The sequence below is a fragment of the Pyrus communis genome, chromosome 10 (genome assembly GCF_041283825.1).
Source record: "Pyrus communis isolate YQ-2024b chromosome 10, ASM4128382v1, whole genome shotgun sequence".
Taxonomy (NCBI): Eukaryota; Viridiplantae; Streptophyta; class Magnoliopsida; order Rosales; family Rosaceae; genus Pyrus; species Pyrus communis.
The window spans coordinates 10,068,612-10,087,961 of NC_142574.1; the positions used below are offsets into that span (position 1 = coordinate 10,068,612).

The 19,350-nt window shown below is 38.1% G+C and overlaps 1 pseudogene; it reads left to right on the forward strand.

Moving 5' to 3' along the window:
• The first annotated feature begins 10,266 nt into the window (after nucleotides 1-10,266).
• Nucleotides 10,267-12,280, forward strand: LOC148693514 (protein CYPRO4 pseudogene; annotated as a pseudogene).
• Nucleotides 12,281-19,350: the final 7,070 nt, after the last annotated feature.

The following is a 19,350-nucleotide window of genomic DNA, read 5'->3' on the forward strand; positions in this document are numbered from 1 at the left end:
TTTTCCAAATTCCATTACATTTTATACTAACTTGTTGTTTTTTTTTAATCAGGCACCTACATTAGAATTCAAACCAATGCCGGTTCACTTCAAGTATCACCTTCCATTCAAGGACCAATTCCATGCCATTTGATTTTATTTATGTAAAAAAAAAAAAAAAAAAAAAAAAAAAAAAAAAAATTTCATATTAAAAAAAAAAAAAATACTAAACATGGAGAAAGGTGGAGCTTCACAAAGGTTGTTTACGTGAAGCCCCACTACGAGGCGCAGAAGCGGAAGGCATTGAAGCAGAAGGCATTGAAGCGGGAGGCATCGAAGCGGAAGGCATCGGAGCGGGAGGCATCGGAGCTAGAGCATTCCAGGCCTCAATACTTGGCCAAACGCTGGATGACCCAGGAAAAAGGTGCCTCTGGAGACAAGCCGCAAGCCTTTGACGGTCACTGTGAATTCGACCCTCAGATTCTTGCAGCTCATCAAGCTTCCTCTTCATGCCCGACGAATAGTTATTTGCAAGCACATGCAAACTTCTATTCTCGTACTTAAGCTGCTGGATCTCTTGCTTAAGACTCTCCACCTCTGCCATCAATGATTCCACCTGACGGGAGCGGGCAAGCAGGCGTTGGCCCATGTTGGACACAGAACTCGCACACTGAACACTAAGTGCGAGGGACTCTTGAACGGCCAACTCATCGGACCGTCCTGACAGCAGCCTACTATCTTTTGGAGTGAGGAGGTTCCTAGCTACTATTGTAGCTGTTGTGGCGTCCTGCATCACGGAGTCTTCACCTGTAAGAAGACCGTTAGAAGATAAGAAAGAAGGGCGCCATACGTTACCTTGACGCGGCGCGCCCGTATCACTGCTAAGGCTCAATTCCAAGCTAAGGTTCGATGAGTTTGCCATTTTTCAAAAGTGTTCAAAGAAAAGGGATGGAGTTAAATTTCAAAGGGCCGGAGTCGATTTTCAAGAATGGGAAATCTTCAGAGTGTGTTTGTTGGCGATGATCGATACCTCTATAAGAAGCCAAGGCGACGCGTCCACCGATTCAAAACGCCGGAATTTCCGGCGGAAGTTCGGCGACGCTTTCTCTGCTTTTCAGAAAACGCGTTCAACTTTGTCAAAAGTTCACGTGGAGGTCATCATCACAGCTACACTTTTGCCGACAAGCGTAAATTTCGGCGACGATTTCTCTGCTTTTCAGAAAACGCGTGCGACTTTGTCAAAAGAGCTCTGACAGAGCCGCATCCGCACTACCACGTGTCGTTCAGAAAGCGAAGGGGCGCCTGTGCAGAAATCGAAGGGGCGTCCGTTCAGAAATCGAAGAGCCGTTTGCTCAGAAATTGAAGAGACGTTTGTCGACAAGGGTAAAAGAACAGTACCACCACTTGATATTATCTCTATATATGTCGACTTTCGTCTTTTATGGCAAGGCAAACCTGAAGAAAATGTCCAACTCTTCCGCACCTCTGAGGGCGCTCTCCCAGCAACGCCTTTTGAAATACTCAATTTTTTCTCCCCCAAAGAAGATACCAGAAACCTGGAGTACAAATAAGGCAGAAGGAAACGGTCGATCGAAGCATGTGGAGACAACCACAACAAATACATGTGCTGCTTCATTCGCCGTTTCTTCAAAAGCAAAGGTATCTCATATCATCAAGGTCTAAAGCAAAAGTATCTCATATCATGCTCTTTCCCTGTCCTTTCCTTTGTCCTTGTTATTACTCGCATGGCAAAGTAAAACGAAAGCAATCAGAGGCACTTGGAGTCAGTCTTCTGTTCTGGAACCGACTGCCTGGAATCCATTCCTGATTGCTTACCTAGCGTTGCTCTCGAGTAGTCATCTTCAACGGTTGACACACTTCCAGAGAAGGGACCACTTCTGCAAAAGGGAGCGAGTAAGGCAAGGGAAAATGATACATTGAAGCATGTGGAGACAAACATAGGCTGAGTTATCCTCCAACCCTTTTCAATACGAATTGGAAAGATTGAACAAAGAAACAGACCAAAGGAGTAAGCTCAGACCTTCGGGGGAGACCAAAAGAATCCTGCTGCCCAGATCAAGAGTAGCACAAAGGAAATCAACGATGGGAGGAACCCCTGTGGAATCAACAAGGAGAAGATGGAATTTACATTCCATAACCAGATTTGCGTCCCTAAACTCTTCTCTTTGTTAATTACATTTTGCCATGTTTAGTATGTTTAAGTGCTTTTTGTGTGTTTACTTATGTTTTGTGTGAATCTATGCTTAAAACATTGAGGACAATGTTTGATTTAAGTGTGGGGGGGTAACTAAGGTTGCTAATGCAAATTCGTGGGATTTTATCAACCATAACTTCAAATGTTGTTCCTTGCTGTTTTAAGGTGTTTTTAAATTGTTTTAGAGTGTTTTAGTATGTTTTGTTGTTATAACTCCGAAAATCACATAAAAATTTGAAAAAAATGTTTTGAAAAACCTAAAAAGAGTGTTTTGAGTCGTTTTTGTGTGTTTGTGTCTTAGGGTACCTTCCAACACAATAATGAGGATTTGGTTTGTAATTGCATGACGGTTAAAAAGAGTTATAAACATAGAGAAAAGTTTGATTTACTCTTGGTATATGCTTGGTTATGGTTATAATGTATGACTTCACATGCAATCATAAAAGAAAATTTCGTTTTTGTAACATGCTTGAAGGAAGGAACTCAAACAAACACTACAACCCTGTGAAACTCGAGCCATTACCTTCTTTGGAGAGTTATAATCTGTGATTCTTTGATTTCTAAAGTTGTTGCATGATCTCATTATTCCTTGCTTGGTTGCTACTTAGAATGCAATTGTATCATGATAGAACTAAATGCTAGAACTTATATCCGTTTCATTCAAAGCATGATATTGAATTGCATAACATATATCAAGATGAAGTTGTGTAGTTGCCACCATAGCCAAATAGCCTTACTTCCCATATTTCGTATATGTTGTAAGTTTTACCCCCGTTGAGCCTTGTTTAGCCTTTATTCTTTGTTTACCCACATTATCCTCACCTAGCCTAGTGTAGGACAGTCCACACCCTTGTTCTTAAATGATAGTGAGCATGACTAAAATGAATTCCTTTTGAGTACATTATGAAAGAAAATAAGTGTGGGGGAGAGAATGTTTAAGTGTTTATGTTTTGAGATTCAAAAGAAAAAGAAAAGAAAAGAAAAAGAGAAAAGAAAGAAAGAAAGAAAAAAGAGCTTGAAAAAAAATAAAAAAATGAAAGAATAAGTGATTGAAGAAAGGTTCCAAAACACCAATTCTGGGCGTAAATTGTCTAAATTCTCCCTTTTTGTTCAAAATTTGAGTTTTCATTCAAAAGTGAATTCTAAGTTGATTCAAATGCTTTGCTCACTATTTCTTTAAGAACCTTTGTTTTCCATATCCCTTCTTTGTTATCCACCTACCCCAAGCCCCGTTACAACCCTTGACTTCTATCTTGAGTGTTGTCTATTTCAATTTGTGGAGTTTGAACTTGGTATGAGCATATGGTGTCACTGGTTCTCGCATCTAAGTAGTAGCATTCCATTCATGAGATCATACCTAAACATGCTTATTAACTCCAGAAATTGCTTTCTTTATGATACATATATATGAGTATTCGTTTTCATGTTTACATCAATCTTCTCACATGTAACTAGTTTAGGGTGTGTAGTCAGAAAGTCTGAGTGAAAATTGAGTGCATATCTTGTAAGGAATTGAGCAAATTCTCTAAGGCATGTTACTATATTCAAATCATGGTTTTAAATGCTAAATTGTGAACTAGTATGTGGTGACTATAAGTAAGAATGTACTTAAGTGTAAAGATGGCTAAAATATGTGGAAATAATGATTTTTAACTTGTCATGTGCATTGGAAATCCCTGAGACGATTGTTGGAAGGTTTAGGTTGTGTTTTACTTGTTCAGTGTCGTTTTGTTTTTGGTTTCTTTTGTTTTGTTTTGCTCGAGGACTAGCAAAAGCTAAGTGTGGGGGAATTTGATAGGAGCATATTTAGGCGACTTACTTAGCTTGTTTTCGTGCATCTATGTTGTTAATTCATAGTTGTTTTAGTAGTTTAAGCCATTTTCGTGTGTTTTTAGGTTCATATGGCTAAGGAAGCAAAAAGATGCATTTTGGAGCATTTTGGAGCAAAATTGGGCTTGGAATGGATAGCATATGCTTGGAGCCAAAGTGTTGGACGAATTTGAAAGCCTTGTATGCACTTTGGACATAAAACAAAGGGCCTAGCCCAATCAAACAATCCTTTGAGCCATGCAAAACCTCTAGCCCAATCAACAACCCTTAGCCACATGCATTCACATGCATCACAACCCCAAAACCATCAAGAAACACCATTCACACACACATGCACTTACTCTTTCATCATTGCACCACCATTCACACACACATGCACTTACTCTTTCATCATTGCACCACCAATTCAACACATGCATTCACACACCAACAACCTAGCTCTTTTTCCATCATTATTTCATCCACATGCACTCTCAATCATAACAACCACATTCACTCTTAAACAATCACCCACATATTCTCCCATTCCCCCTATAAATACCCTTGCATTCATTCATTCAAGCATCATCTCATTTCATACACAACACACCACAAACACTTCCATTCCTTCTCTTTGCCGTGAGTCCCCTTAGAATCCAAAACCATCTTTCCATTTCCATCACTCCTCACTCCATTCCACACTTCCATTCCCCCAAACCAATTATCCTTAGACCTTATGCTACAATAAAGAGGAAGAGAAGAGGGCCTAAACGTTCATACAATTCAAGTTTGAGTTGTTGGAATGTTTAGGTGTTTCTTTGATTTCAATGTTTAAATTCAATTCTCTTTGTTTGTACGTATGAGGAATGGAAGAGAAGAGTGCCTAAACGTTCATACAATTCAAGTTTGAGTTGTTGGAATGTTTAGGTGTTTCTTTGATTTCAAAGTTATAATAAACTAAACCCCCTTTAGCTAGGGGGTGATTCGAAATATATGTTTATGCTTGCATTTTGATTTGATTACTTCTAATTGCGTTTCATAAGTTGTGGTTCAATTTGTTTAACCGTTTGATTGATAACTTATTTATGTATGTTTATTGAGAGTGTACACTTAATTTTCATGCATGAATATGACGCTAGAATATAAGTGAGTTTCACCTAATAGTTACGAACTTATATTCACAAGTAGTGGAGGTTGCTTATAAACAATCGCGTTAAATGAATTCTTGGCATAAGTTTCATGCGTATTCCATAGTAACGAATGCCTCGTCAACACTTAAAGTTTTCATGATGCTTAATGATTTTTGATTGTATCTTTATTGTGCTTTTCACGTAAAGGACTTTTGGAGAATGTTGTGAATTGCGTTGCGCTAACCCATCCAATTCATTAACTTAAGGAAAACTTGACGGTTAATTTAAGCGGACCTAATTGACCCGGGGCGTTGAGAATTAATGATTTGTTGAAATGCAATTGGAAATCGTTTTATTATGCAAGTATAACATATGTGGAGATGAACCCCGTAGCTAACTTTCCATCCATTCAATTCCATCCATTTGTTCTTTCTTTTCTTGTTTCTGTTTTCATGTTTAATTTAACTTGTTATTCAATTATGTTAAACATGTGAAACTAATTTCTTTTTAGTTAGAAGCGAATTTGAAGCCATGGACATATGTTGGTTATGATTTGATTTACTCCAGTTATGAATTCATGAACTTTAGATGTGGGTTACTTTCCTGTTTTGATTAAGAACTTGTTTATGTATGTGGGTTGAGGGTCGACACTTAATTTGCAATCATAAAACTTGATGCTAGGATATAAGGGAATTTCACCTAATCGTTATGAACTTATATTCATGAGTAGTAAAAATCGCTAGTCACGATTGTGTTTAGTAAACCCTAGGCTGGATTAACATGCGTATCCCATAGTTATGAATGCCTAGTCGATGTTTATGATTTCCGTTGAACTTAATGATCTTTGTTGAATGTCTCTATCATGCGTATTCCATGTGAGAGATTTTGATTAGGAATAATTTGGTTGTAATGCGTACCCATTCAATCCAATGAATCTAGGGAAATCTGAAGGTTAATTTAAGCGGACCTAATTAACTTGGAGCATTGTCATTCATCGTTTGTTGAAGTCATAACTGGGAGTCAAATTATATGCTTATGTTCATGTGTGGATAAGGAACCCTCTAACTAGTTTTTCATCATTCTATTTTATCAATTTCGTTTTTATAATCTGTTTTAATTAGAATCTGTACATTTAGTTTAAATTCATCCAAAACCAATCCCCCATTTATTTTAAAGTGTTAGATTAGTTAGAAATACATTTAGCTTGTGCTTATAAGTATTTTGATTCATTTTGTTTCCCAAATTCGTCCAAAGTACTCAAGGTGCTCAAAACTGCCCAGAAAGTGTTTTTTTTAGTTTCGAGTGCTTTGGGTACTGTTTGAGTCTTTTGGTTTGTTTTAGTGTTTTAAAGTTTAATTTTGCATTCTTTGAGTCTAGTTTAGTGTTTTAAACTTTATTTTACATTTTTGAGTCAGTTTCCAAGAGATTTGCAATCCCTCCTAATCCCCGGTCCAGAACGATCCCTACTTATACTTATACTACAAATCGACAAAAAGAGGGTTTAATTTGTGTGCGTATAATTCTCGCAACAGCTTATCACCCATAAATTCACCTAATTTCGTCCAAAGTTGTTTAAGTCTTTAAATCTGTTTTTTTACTTTAAATTCGTCAAAACCAATCCCCCCCTTTACTTTGTTGTGTCAACTTAGTTAGAATATGTTCAAACTTGTGTTTTTAAGTGTTTTGAGTCAAAATTAAGTAGAATTCGTCCAAAATCACCCTTTAGAGTCTAGTTTGAGTCTATTTGATTGTTTTGTGTTGTTTTGAGCCTTTGTTTTGAGTCATATAAGTCTAGTTAAGAGTCCTTGAGTCTAGTCAAGTGTTTTTAAGTCTAGTTTTGTGTTTTTGAGGCGGTTTTAAGTAGATTAGCAATCCCTCCTAATCCCCGGCCTAGAACAATCCCTACTTACATCTTTACTACAATTGTCAATAAGTGGGTTTAATTTGAGTGCTATTATATATCACTTCAGTATCCAAGACGAATTTGGATTGGTAGAAGACTAGGAACAGAATGGGAAAGGAATTGGGATATCTAGCCTAATTTAGAGGTATCAAATAAGGCAAAAATGTGCAAAATAAAGGCTAAGTTGCTGGGATCACTTTGGAATGTCTTGCAACCCCATTTAGCATATAAATACTAGGGTTTCAAATCACTTTTACACAAGCCCCCCTTGGGGTCACCTAGAGCTCTCTCTCTCCTCTTTCTTTGGCCTTTCTTTTAGAAACAAAACCCTATTTCCCTTCACCATCCACTGCCACCGAAGAAACCATGCAACCATGTTGTTCTTGGAGAAGTTCAACATTAGAATTGCTTCAAGGGGGTTTCTTCTATGAACTTTAGTTTTACTCATGTTGTTCTTGATATTTATATATTCTGTAATCATGTTGTGTCATTAAGCTCATAGCTGGGGATTTCAATGTAGCCTTGAAAAACTATCTTTGGTATTAAGTAAAAGTATTCAAATTATCAATCTGTGTTCTTGTTTCATTCACTGATTTTATAGTTTACTTTGTCTGTTAATCTTAATGTTTGATCACCATTAGGGTTTCTTACAGATTATTTGATCAAGGTTATAGCACACATCATGCTTAATCATGGTGGACAAGTGAATGAATGAAGAAACTGCTATGCATACATCCTGCCATGTGATTTCTTTGGTTCTTTGAAGCTTTCTTGTTCTTAATGGATTCTTATTTGGTAATCTAAGTTAAACCTCATAACTGGGTTGCAGATTAGGAGTACTTCATCACAACCACACATCAAATGGATGATCATAAATGAGTAAAACGAACCATAGTTGCAGATTGTTGTGTTCCTTCCTAGTGCACAGGAGTACTTCATCACAACCACACATCAAATGGATGATCATAAATGAGTAAAACGAACCCTAGTTGCAGATTGTTGTGTTCCTTCCTAGTGCAAAAATATGGTTAGTATAATGGCACAAGTAAGGGTGTCAAACCACAGGGACTGATTGGACCTCTATAAATTACTAACTTTGAAAGAACCCTAACTAAAGAATGAAAGTGACCAATTGGGAGTAGTTTTTGTGCTGTAAACTTAATTAAATTAAAATGCAAGAATGTAGCAGTACATAATATATTGATGTAGAAGCAATGGAGATGAGGCCAGGGATTCGAATTCACCATTATAAAACCAATTCCATGTTTATAAAGTTATGTCGTATTGAACTACCAACCTGTTTCCTGAGTTCGTTTTACATATATATGATCAGCCATATGATTTGTGGTTTTGATCAAATTCTCCTAATCTGTAACCTAATTGGGATGTTCAACTTCAGTTCCTAATTAAGAGTCTTTAGCATGCAAGAAAACGTTAAAGAACCAAAGAAAATACATGGCAGGATGTTTGCATAGCATTCACTTCATTCATTCACATGTCTACCAAGATTAAGCACGATGTTTACTATAATCTTGATTAGATGGTCTGTAGTTAACCCCTAATGGTGATCAAACATTAAAATCAACAAACAAATTTAACAATAGATTCAATGAATGAAACAGGAAGTAGATTGATAAACTGAATATTTTAACTTAAAAACATGGATCGATTTTGCAAGGTTACATGGAAATCCCTAGCTATGAACTTAGTTACACATCATGTTCACAGAAATTAAAACGAAAATATGCAACATGAGTGAAAATAAATTCAGGAAAGGAAACCCTTGAAGTAATTCTGATGTAGAACTTCTCCAAGAATAGCCTTCTGCGATGAGTCTTCAGTAGTGGTGAAAGTGTATGGAACGGCTAGGGTTTTTCTTAAGAGTGAATGAAAAGAGAGGAAAAAAGGTCCTCAGAATTGTGTAATTCGCCTAGAATAAATAGGGCATGTAAAAGTGGCTAAAAGGCAAGTTTTTATGGGGTAAAAAAGGCTGGAAGATATTCCAAAGTGATCCTAGCAACTTAGCCTTTATTTTGCACGTTTTTGCCTTATTTGGCACCTCCAAATCAGGTTAGATATCCCAATTCCTTTCCCATTCTGTTCCTGATCTTCTAACAAGCCAGATTCATCTTAGATTCTTTATTTGGACTTCAAAACAAGCAACAACTTTATTTGGGCTCCAAAACAGGCCACTAAACTTCTCTCCACATTTGAATAAGGATCAGCTCCAAAAAGGGCATGTTTTCACTTCTTTTGCCCTCAAATTGATCCTAAAGTACATGTAATTGCACACTAACACAAAATAAGGTAAAATGCAACCAATTTAACTCAAAAACATCACAAAGAGACTAGAAATGGATGGTATAAATGCATGAAATATATGAGTTCTCATAGATTGGAGAGTTGAATGCGTTTTGACTTAATTTTCATGGAATTGGCTTGTAATGGTGAAATCGGTATCCCTAGTTCCATTCCCATCGTTTCTGAATTATTCTATTATTCATATTTATATTCTCTTGCATTTTAAGTTACTTTACTCTTCATATCAAAATCCAAACTCAATTTGTTAGTTTCATTGTTTAGATAGGGTTCACATAAAGCTAGTAATTTGTAGAGATCAGTCCCTTTGGTTCGACACCCTTACTTGTGCCATTATACTATCCTTATATTTGCACTAGAAAAGGAACACAACATTGGCCTAAACCCCCACCTCGTGGGCACACGAGACTTAGGTCTTTAATCAAAGGTGTTGATTGTTTTGCAAATTCATTTTCATCAAGGCAAGAGAAGACGGAAATTTCCATCCACAGTAGGCCTACTAAAATTAAGGAATTATAGGGCAGAGAGAAAGGGAGTAGTGGCAAGAGAGGGGACAAGAGAGAGTTGACATAATTTTGAGGAATGTTTGATCTCATCCCCATTCTGCCTTTATTTATAATAGTGAGAAGGTAAATTCCTTACCCTAATATGTTACAACTTAAATAAGACAATATAAACAAAAAAGATAGTAGAATTCCATAACAATTTCTTAAAAATTTTACAAGAGTTTACACGATCACATTACTAAATAATTAAGACTAGAACACTTCTATCAATTTTTTTTTACCGCGAGAAGTATTTTCCCACGACACCCAATCACTTCCTTAGCCAAGAAGCAACCACCACATCAAATCAACGCTAAGTGTGAAAAGAAAAGCATATATAACAGAAGGGCAAAATCAACCCAGTCAGCAACCCAACTGTGCCATCACTCCTACCATTTCACAACCTTCATACTTTGTATTTCTTAAAATTCTCAGCCGATCGATTTCATTTCCCAAATTCTCCAAAAATTCACTCTTATCTCTTCACGATAAATCGGATTTCGAATTTCCAAAAAGTCATGGGAACCGCTCAGAGCCATGAGGATCACATCATCGACTCCGACGACTACGAGTCGGATGAGGAGGAACAGCAATCGAAAGAGGAGGACCAATACGACGACGCAAAGGCCGACTACAAGCCACAATAAACTACTACTTTGAAACCCAAATCCGAAATCCTAAACTCCATTGTCAACAAGCCGACGCTAGACTCAAAGCCCTTAAACTCAAGTACGCCTCTCCTTCCTTCTCCTTTTTCAGCTGCCTCCACCGCGCAAGGCCCGAACGCTGTCAAGCTCTACCTCCACGTCGGCGGTAACACTCCTAAGGCCAAATGGATCGTCTCTAAGAAGACTGCTTACTCCTTTGTCAAGATCTCTAATGTTGAAGATGACCTTGATTACGACAACGATGAAAAGATGGACCGCGAGGGAGAATGGTTTCTGAAAGTCAGCTCAAAAGTTTAAGCCAGGGTTTCTATCGACATGCAACTGAAGATGTTCGGCAATCAACGCCGTGTCGATTTTGTGTCCAAGGGCGTTTGGGCTCTTATTAAATTTTACATCGACGAGCGGTACCAGAGGTTCGTGACAGAGTTTCAAGACTACTTTCGAAAACGTGTACAGACTCGAGGCCACAGATGAGAACAAGGTCAAGGTTTATGGCAAGGATTTTCTTGGGTAGGTTAAGCCAGAGGCAATTAACGATTCAGCATGGGACTATAATGATTACAAGAAAAGCCCAAATTCAGCCACACTGGGGCGGCCAGGCCACGACTTAATGGAAGAGTTCGAGGAGGCTACCAATGGAGGTGTCCAGAGCTTAACTCTTGGCACATTGGACAATAGCTACTTGGTGAACGAGAGTGGTGTTCAGGTCTTCCAAAATTTCAACCATAGCATTCATAGGAAGGGAGTGTTTGGAAATTCGATATCGGAGGTTCAAGTTTGGGGAAATCGACACCAAATACGGCTTTGTGATAAGGGCTAAGACTAATATGCTACTTATGAGTCTATCAAAGGAAGGTAGGCCTCAATCTAATGGGCTTCAACAGCTCGACATTGAGATGGGCAAGATTGTCTCAGAATGGAAGTTTCAAAAGGATGGAACATATATTACAATGAGGGATATCATTAATGACACAAAAGGGTCACAATTAGATCTTTCTGAATCGACCTTTTTGGGTTTGGATGATAACATGCTTTGTAAATGGGATATGCATGACCATGCTGGAATGGTCCAGAACATTGCTAATGTGAATTCCCCGGTCCTTCATTGGACCCAAGGGCATTAGTTTTCTCGAGGGACCAATTTTCAATAATTTTCTACCACTAAAGTCGGCTCCATTGTTGTTGGGGGTTTGGAAAGATGGATAAGGTTGTATTCCAAGACCTCCATGAGGCAAGCAAAAACTGCTTTTCCGGGTCTCGATCCTCCCATTACGCTTATTGATGTAACTTATGATGGGAAGTTGGTGTTAGGCACCACTGATACATATTTGGTACTAATTTGCACTCTGTTCACTGACAAAGATGGAAATACCAAGATTGGATTTAGCAGTTGGGCCGGAAACAAGATACTAGCCCCAAGGCTTTTGAAGCTCACCCCTTTGGACTCATATTTGGCTGGCACAGACAATAATCTTTCATGGGAACAAATGCCTCTTGGAGGCCAGGCATCTCCATGGTGGTATCTTCGAGGTTATCCCCTCGAGCAAAATTTGTCTCACTCTTCTTACAACGTGAAAGATATTAGTAATGGCTTGAGAAGAAGTTGGGCAAATGTGGGACCTATAATCTTCGGAACCACAATGGCAACACATACCAAGATCGGTAGAAGCTTGATTGGTTTGAGCTTTGCCTTTATTCTTGAAGATGAATGATTGGTCTGTAGTGTGATTTCTCATCCCTTTGGGCCTTTATTTACAATGATAAGGAAGAGAAATGTTGATGTATAATTCCTTCCTAATGCTAGAATATATTTAGTATAATGGCACAAGCAAGGGTGTCGAATCCGCAGGGACTAATTGGACCTATGTAACTACTTGTTTTGCAAGAACTCTAAGAAATGAATCAAACTAAACAAACTAGGCAGATTTGGAAATGAATCAAACTAGTCTAAATAGACAGATTTGTTGTTGTAACTTGAAAGCATGAGAAAATGAAGTAAACACAAATAAATGAATCAACAACTAATGTAATAGGATAGTATCAATGGAAATGAAGCTAGGGATTCGGTTTCACCATTGCTCAACTAAGTCCATGTTTGTCAAGTTAGTTTGTACTCATTCATCTACCTATTTCTTGAGTTTGTTTCACTTGGATATGATCAACCATATGATGTGTGGATTTGATCAAATGTCTCTAATCATGAACCTAATTGTGATGTGCAACTTTGGTTCATAATCAAGATTATGTAATGTACAAGAAACTTTCATAAAACCAAAGGGAATAACTCGGCAGGATGTGTGCTAAACACTCCCTTCATTCATTCACATATCTACCAAGATTATGCATGATGTGTGTTCTAATCTTGGCTACACAACTTTGTGATTAATTCAAATGATGATCAAACATTAAAATCAACACACTAAGTCACCATTAAATCGGAGAATGAAACAAGAAATAGATGGACAAACTGAGCATTCTAACTTAATTACATGGCAAACTTTGCAAGGTTACATCGAATCCCTAGAGGAAGATTAGTTACACTTCATGTTTACAAAGGTTTAACATAAAAATAAATAACATGAGTGAACATAAGATTAAGAAGGAGAAACCCTTGAAGCAAAACTGATGTTGAAGTCCTTGAAGAGTTCCTTGGTGTTGCTTCTCCAAATGTGGTGCGGATGAAGGTAGAATGGCTTGGTTGAATGGTTTCTGCCCTTGGGACAGAAAATGGACAGAGAATGGAGTGAAATGGGAGAGGTTATGGGTGTGTAATGGACTGGTTGAAGAAGAAAACTTGCGGAACCCTTTGTTGTGTCAAGTGAGCCTTGTTTTATAGAAAAATAATGTGTCTTACACAATCAGATTGGATCTTTTAAATGTTTAACTCAGATGGCAGTGCATAAGTGATGGAATGGCATCAAATGAGCTGGACTTGAATGGGTTTCTGAGGTGTTGTTCTCACGGCATGGACAAGGTCTGCAAAGATGTGGTTTGTTTAATCAAAATGCATGTGCCCTTGCTGCAACAAGTGAGTGGAATCTGCCAAAAGTGAATTGTTTGTACAAATTCTGGAAAGGTGAAATAGGCACACGGCATGGATAAAGGGATGAGTTGGATTTCTGAAATGATGGTTGCAAGGAGTGGTTTGTTTAATCACAATGCATGTGAATTTCTGCAAAGATGAAGTGGAGAAAGATAATGGAGTGTAAGGTCAGATTGTGAGTCATGCATGTGAGGGATGTTTTGGGTGTTAAAACATGGAATCTGCACGGAATGGAATGATTGTGTTTGTTGGTGTCAAAATGGCTGAAATGAATTAAGTGATGGAAATGGGTGTTTTTGGCGCAAAAGGGAGGTGGACAAGTAGTGGAATGCACAATCTGACTTGGTAATAGAAGTGCATAAAGTGATGGGATGATATGGGAACACACGGCCAAGGTTGAGACATGCATGTGAATGCATGTTTTGATGTTGGAACCACATAGCTGACTTCAATGATTTTGCCTTGTTTAGAATCACCCAATATGGCCGAATTGCATTTCTTAACACTTCACATCTTTTCTGGAATGTTTTTACTTCATGTGCCTTCCCAGTGATCCAAATTCACACTTGGTTGCACACTAACACCAAATAATGTAAAATGCAACTAGTTTAATCCAAAACAATCACAAAGACGCCAAATAAGGAAGATAAAAATGCATGCAGAATGTGACTTATCAAATACCCCCAAACCTGGTTTTTGCTAGTCCTCGAGCAAACTTAAAACTAAAACACACAAAACACAAACATCTAACTAAACCACTTTCGCTGGCTAAACGATTGCACTGAGCATGTGCAACAAGCCTTTGAACCTCTAGGTGTCCCTAGTTGGAGGAGTTGTGTCTCCTGAGGGTTTACAGTGATGACACCCACAAACATTTACAAAATCTGCAAACAACTTGGTTAAAACATGCTTTAAACAAACTAATAAGAACCAATGATAGCCTTGTTATACATTCAAACTCAAAAGTTTGCCACTTCAAAGAATCGTATCAATTGTAACGTATAAAGATATTTCTCCATGTCATACAACTTCAAGGTCACCATACCCAAATGCTTAAGATAGAATTCGACTCAACTCTACTCCTCACAGATTCCACTCAAGTTCTTACTCAGACCCTAAGGTTTTAGTCTCACCACAAGTATATATGAGCGAAATTATGTAAAGGGAATCAAAATTCTCACATATGAAATCTGAAATGGAAGCACAATTTCTGAGTAGAACTCATGAAATGAATCAAATGCTAAGAATATAGATAACACAAACACTTACCATCACCCATGAATACATCCTCAATGATCAGCTAGGTCTTTCTCAAGATTGTAATGTAAGGCTTAGGTTATAGGTTACGAAAGAAGTGATATGAAGTACTAGAGCTTGGGGCATACCAAAGTGTTCTTGAGGATCATGCTCTTCACTTGCATTTGTTTTCTTTCTTCTTTGTTTTTGGCATCCAGACCCTATGTCTTATAATGAGGAGATTTGGAACTTGTATCCATTTTAATTCTCTTCTTTTTTTTTTTTTTATAACCTTTTTTTTTTTTAAAAAAAAAAAACATCTTCAACATAGGTGCCCTCGGTACATGCCACAATCTTGTTCTAAGCTCAATTTACCTTTAGTCTTCATCACCTTGGTATTCCCCAACTATAAGGTATGGCTTGTAATGGGCTAGAATGGGTAGAGTATGGTGTGAGTGATGAAAGAATTGGGCTAGCGTGTTTGGCTGCAACAAGGGTGAATGGAGCACATAAAGGGATGAGATTTAAGCCTTTTAGTAGTTAAAACATGCATAGCCTAACATCGTCTCATTGAGTTCATTCATGAATGATACTAAACACATGGTATCTGCAAAGAGAGTAATTCTTAGTATCCAATCAAAATAGAAGTAATGAGATCATTTAAAGTGAAATTGAAAGAAAAAGATAGGAGTAGAAACACTTTAAACCCTCTCAAAGAAGCAATTAGGCTCAAAATAACTCACTAGGGTAGTCTCCACTATTCTTCTTCCAGAATTTGAGTATGGTACCTCTATCATCATAATTTCAAGAGTTATAGCTTTATAAATGACAACAAGATGCAACTCTTTTCCATAGCAACCTAATCGTTTGTTTCCAAACATAGTCCTCATATACATTCGTATTAGCATGCAAAAACACTCTTAACCGAAACTAACACCTCAAACAAACATAACACACAAAAAAAAAAAACAAAAAACTTCCATCCACACCCAAACCTAACCTAAACATTGTCCTCGATGTTTAAAATCGTATGCAATGCAATTAGGCAAAGAATATGGAATGGTAATAACATAAACACAAAATAAGGAAAGAACACAAACCACACTAGGTTGCCTCCTAGCAAGCGCTTTATTTAATGTCTAGGCAAGACATGGTAGCTTGTTCATGGTGTTGTAAATTCAAGAACATCTACGACTTGATACACTAGCTCTTCCTCCACTTTATCCAAGTATGGTTTCAATCGCTGCCCGTTGACTTTAAAAGAAGTGCCATTCTTCATGTTCTCTATCTCCACAGCTCCATGGGGAAATGTTTGCAGCACTTTGAATGGTCCCACCCACCTAGACTTCAGTTTTCCTGGAAAAAGTCTCAAACGTGAGTCATACAAAAGTACCTTCATACCTTGGTGAAACTCCTTCCTTAGGATGGCCTTGTCATGATAGAGCTTAGTCCGTTCCTTGTAGATTTTGGCATTCTCATATGCCTCATTTCTAAGCTCTTCTAACTCATTAAGTTGGAGCTTCCTTGCTACTCCAGCATCCTTGTAATCAAAGTTGAACTTCTTGATGGCCCAATATGCACGATGTTCAAGCTCCATTGGCAAATGACAAGCTTTCCCAAACACAAGGCGATAAGGACTCATGCCAATGGGGGTCTTGTATGCTGTTCTATATGCCCATAGTGCATCATTTAACCTCAATGACCAATCCTTCCTTGTAGGGCTCACAGTCTTCATCAAAATGTTCTTGATCTCCCTATTGCTAATCTCCACTTGTCCTGAGGTTTGAGGATGGTACGGGGTTGCCACTTTGTGGTTGGTGTTGTACTTCTTCATCAAGGATTCAAAAGGTTTGTTGCAAAAATGGCTGCCACCATCACTAATAATAGCTCTTGGGGTTCCAAACCTACAAAAAATCACATCTTTAAGAAAATTCAACACAACCTTATGATCATTAGTTCTTGTAGCAATGGCTTCAACCCATTTGGATACGTAATCCACTGCCACTAATATGTATAAGTAGCCAAAAGAGGATGGAAATGGTCCCATGAAATCGATTCCCCAAACATCAAAGAGTTCCACCACCAAAATGTTGTTCAATGGCATCTCATTTCTTCGGCTAATGTTCCCCATTTTCTGGCACCTATCACACTTAGAGCAAAAATCAAAAGCATCTTTGAATAAACTAGGCCAAAAGAAACCAGATTGTAAAACCTTTAGAGATGTCTTTTTGGCACCAAAATGGCCTCCACATGCCAATGTATGGCTAAATGTTAGGATGCTTTGTTGCTCACTCTCTGGGACACATCTCCTAATGATTTGATCAGGGCAATATTTAAACAAATATGGTTCGTCCCAAACGTAGTGCTTTACCATGGCAAGGAACTTCTTTCTTTCCTGAAAAGAAAGGTCATTTCTCATTATACCACAAGCAAGATAATTAACAAAATCCGCATACCATGGTTCTTGTTCTTGAACAACAAGGAGTTGTTCATCTGGAAATGATTCATTTAGGGGCAAAGGTTGTCCAACTCCATGGTTGTCATTAAGCCTAGACAAATGGTCGGCCACAACATTATCACTGCCCTTCTTATCTCGAATTTCCAAGTCAAACTCTTGTAGTAAGAGTATCCATCTAATCAAGCGTGGTTTAGCATCCTTCTTTGTCATCAAGTACCTAAGGGCTGCATGATCAGAAAACACAATAACTTTAGATCCCACAAGATATGACCTAAACTTTTCTAAGGCAAAAACAACAGCAAGCAACTCCTTTTCAGTTGTGGAATAGTTAAGTTGGGCATCATGCAGAGTCCTGCTTGCATAGTAGATCACATGTGGAAGCTTGTTCACCCTTTGCCCTAAAACTGCACCAAGAGCATAGTCAGAGGCATCACACATTAATTCAAAAGGTAACGACCAATCTGGTGCCATAATAATAGGGGCCGAGGTTAGTTCATATTTCAAAGTATTGAATGCATCCATACAAGCCTTCTCAAAATGAAATACAACATCTTTAGCTAACAGATTGCATAATGGACGAGTGATCATTGAAAAGTTCTTAATGAAACGACGATAAAAACCTGCATGGCCCAAAAAACTTCTTACTCCCTTCACAGTGGTGGGGGCTACCATATTGGTGATGACGTCAATTTTGGCTTTGTCCACCTCCATTCCTTTGCTAGAGATTACATGTCCCAACACAATTCCTTGTTTCACCATAAATTGGCACTTTTCCCAATTGAGAACCAAATTTGTTTCCTGACATCTTTGAAGTACTAAGGAGAGATGGTTAAGACATTCATCAAAAGAGGAACCAAACACTGAGAAATCATCCATAAATACCTCAATGAACCTTTCTACCATGTCAGAAAAGATGGCCAACATGCATCTTTGGAATGTTGCTGGAGCATTGCAAAGTCCAAAAGGCATTCTCCTGTATGCAAATGTGCCAAAGGGGCAAGTAAAGGTTGTTTTCTCTTGATCCTCCGGAGCGATTGCAATTTGATTGTAACCTGAGTATCCATCCAGAAAACAATAATGTGAGTAACCTACCAATCTCTCAAGCATTTGATCTATGAAAGGCATAGGAAAGTAATCTTTTCTAGTGCTAGAATTCAACTTCCTGTAATCGGTGCAAACACGCCAACTGGTCGTGGGCTTTGTGGGCACAAGCTCATTGTTTTCATTCTTCATCACTGTGATTCCCACCTTCTTAGGCACCACTTGAATGGCACTCACCCATTTGCTATCAGAGATGGGATATATGATCCCCACATCTAACAATTTCAACACCTCATTCCTAACAACTTCCTTCATGTGTGGGTTAAGTCTTCTTTGTGGCTCACGGGTTGACTTTGCCCCTTCCTCCAAGAGAATCCTATGCATGCACATGGTAGGGCTTATTCCCTTGATATCTGCAATAGACCAACCAAAAACTGATTTGAACTCTTTTAACACCCTAATTAGTTTATCTTCTTCAATTGGGGTGAGATCAGAAGCTATGATAATTGGAAGAGTTTCAAATTAAGCTAGATATGCATATTTTAGATGTGGTGGGAGTGGCTTAAGTTCAAGTTTTGGTGCCTTAACAGTGGAAGGAGTTAAATGTGACATTGATGATTCTAAAGGCTCTACAATAGGTGAAACATTCAAAGGATACAATGCTAATGCTTCCAAAGCAGCTACTTCTTCCATGAGTGCATCTTCCTTATCAAACTCATCTTGAGATTGACTCAAAATAGTCTGCAATGGTTCATTCGATTGTGCCTGTAAGAATTTAGAGAATACAAGTGAATCAAACACATTGATAGGAGCATATTCATGCGACTTAAATGGCTTGTTCTCGTGCATTTACGTTATGTTTCTTTAGTTATTTTAGTACTTTAAGCTATTTTCGTGTGTTTGTAGGTCCAAAGGGCTAAAGGAGCAAAAAGATGCATTTTGGAGACTTTTGGACTAAGGATGGATAGCTTATGCTTGGAGCCAAAGTGTTGGACGAAATTGAA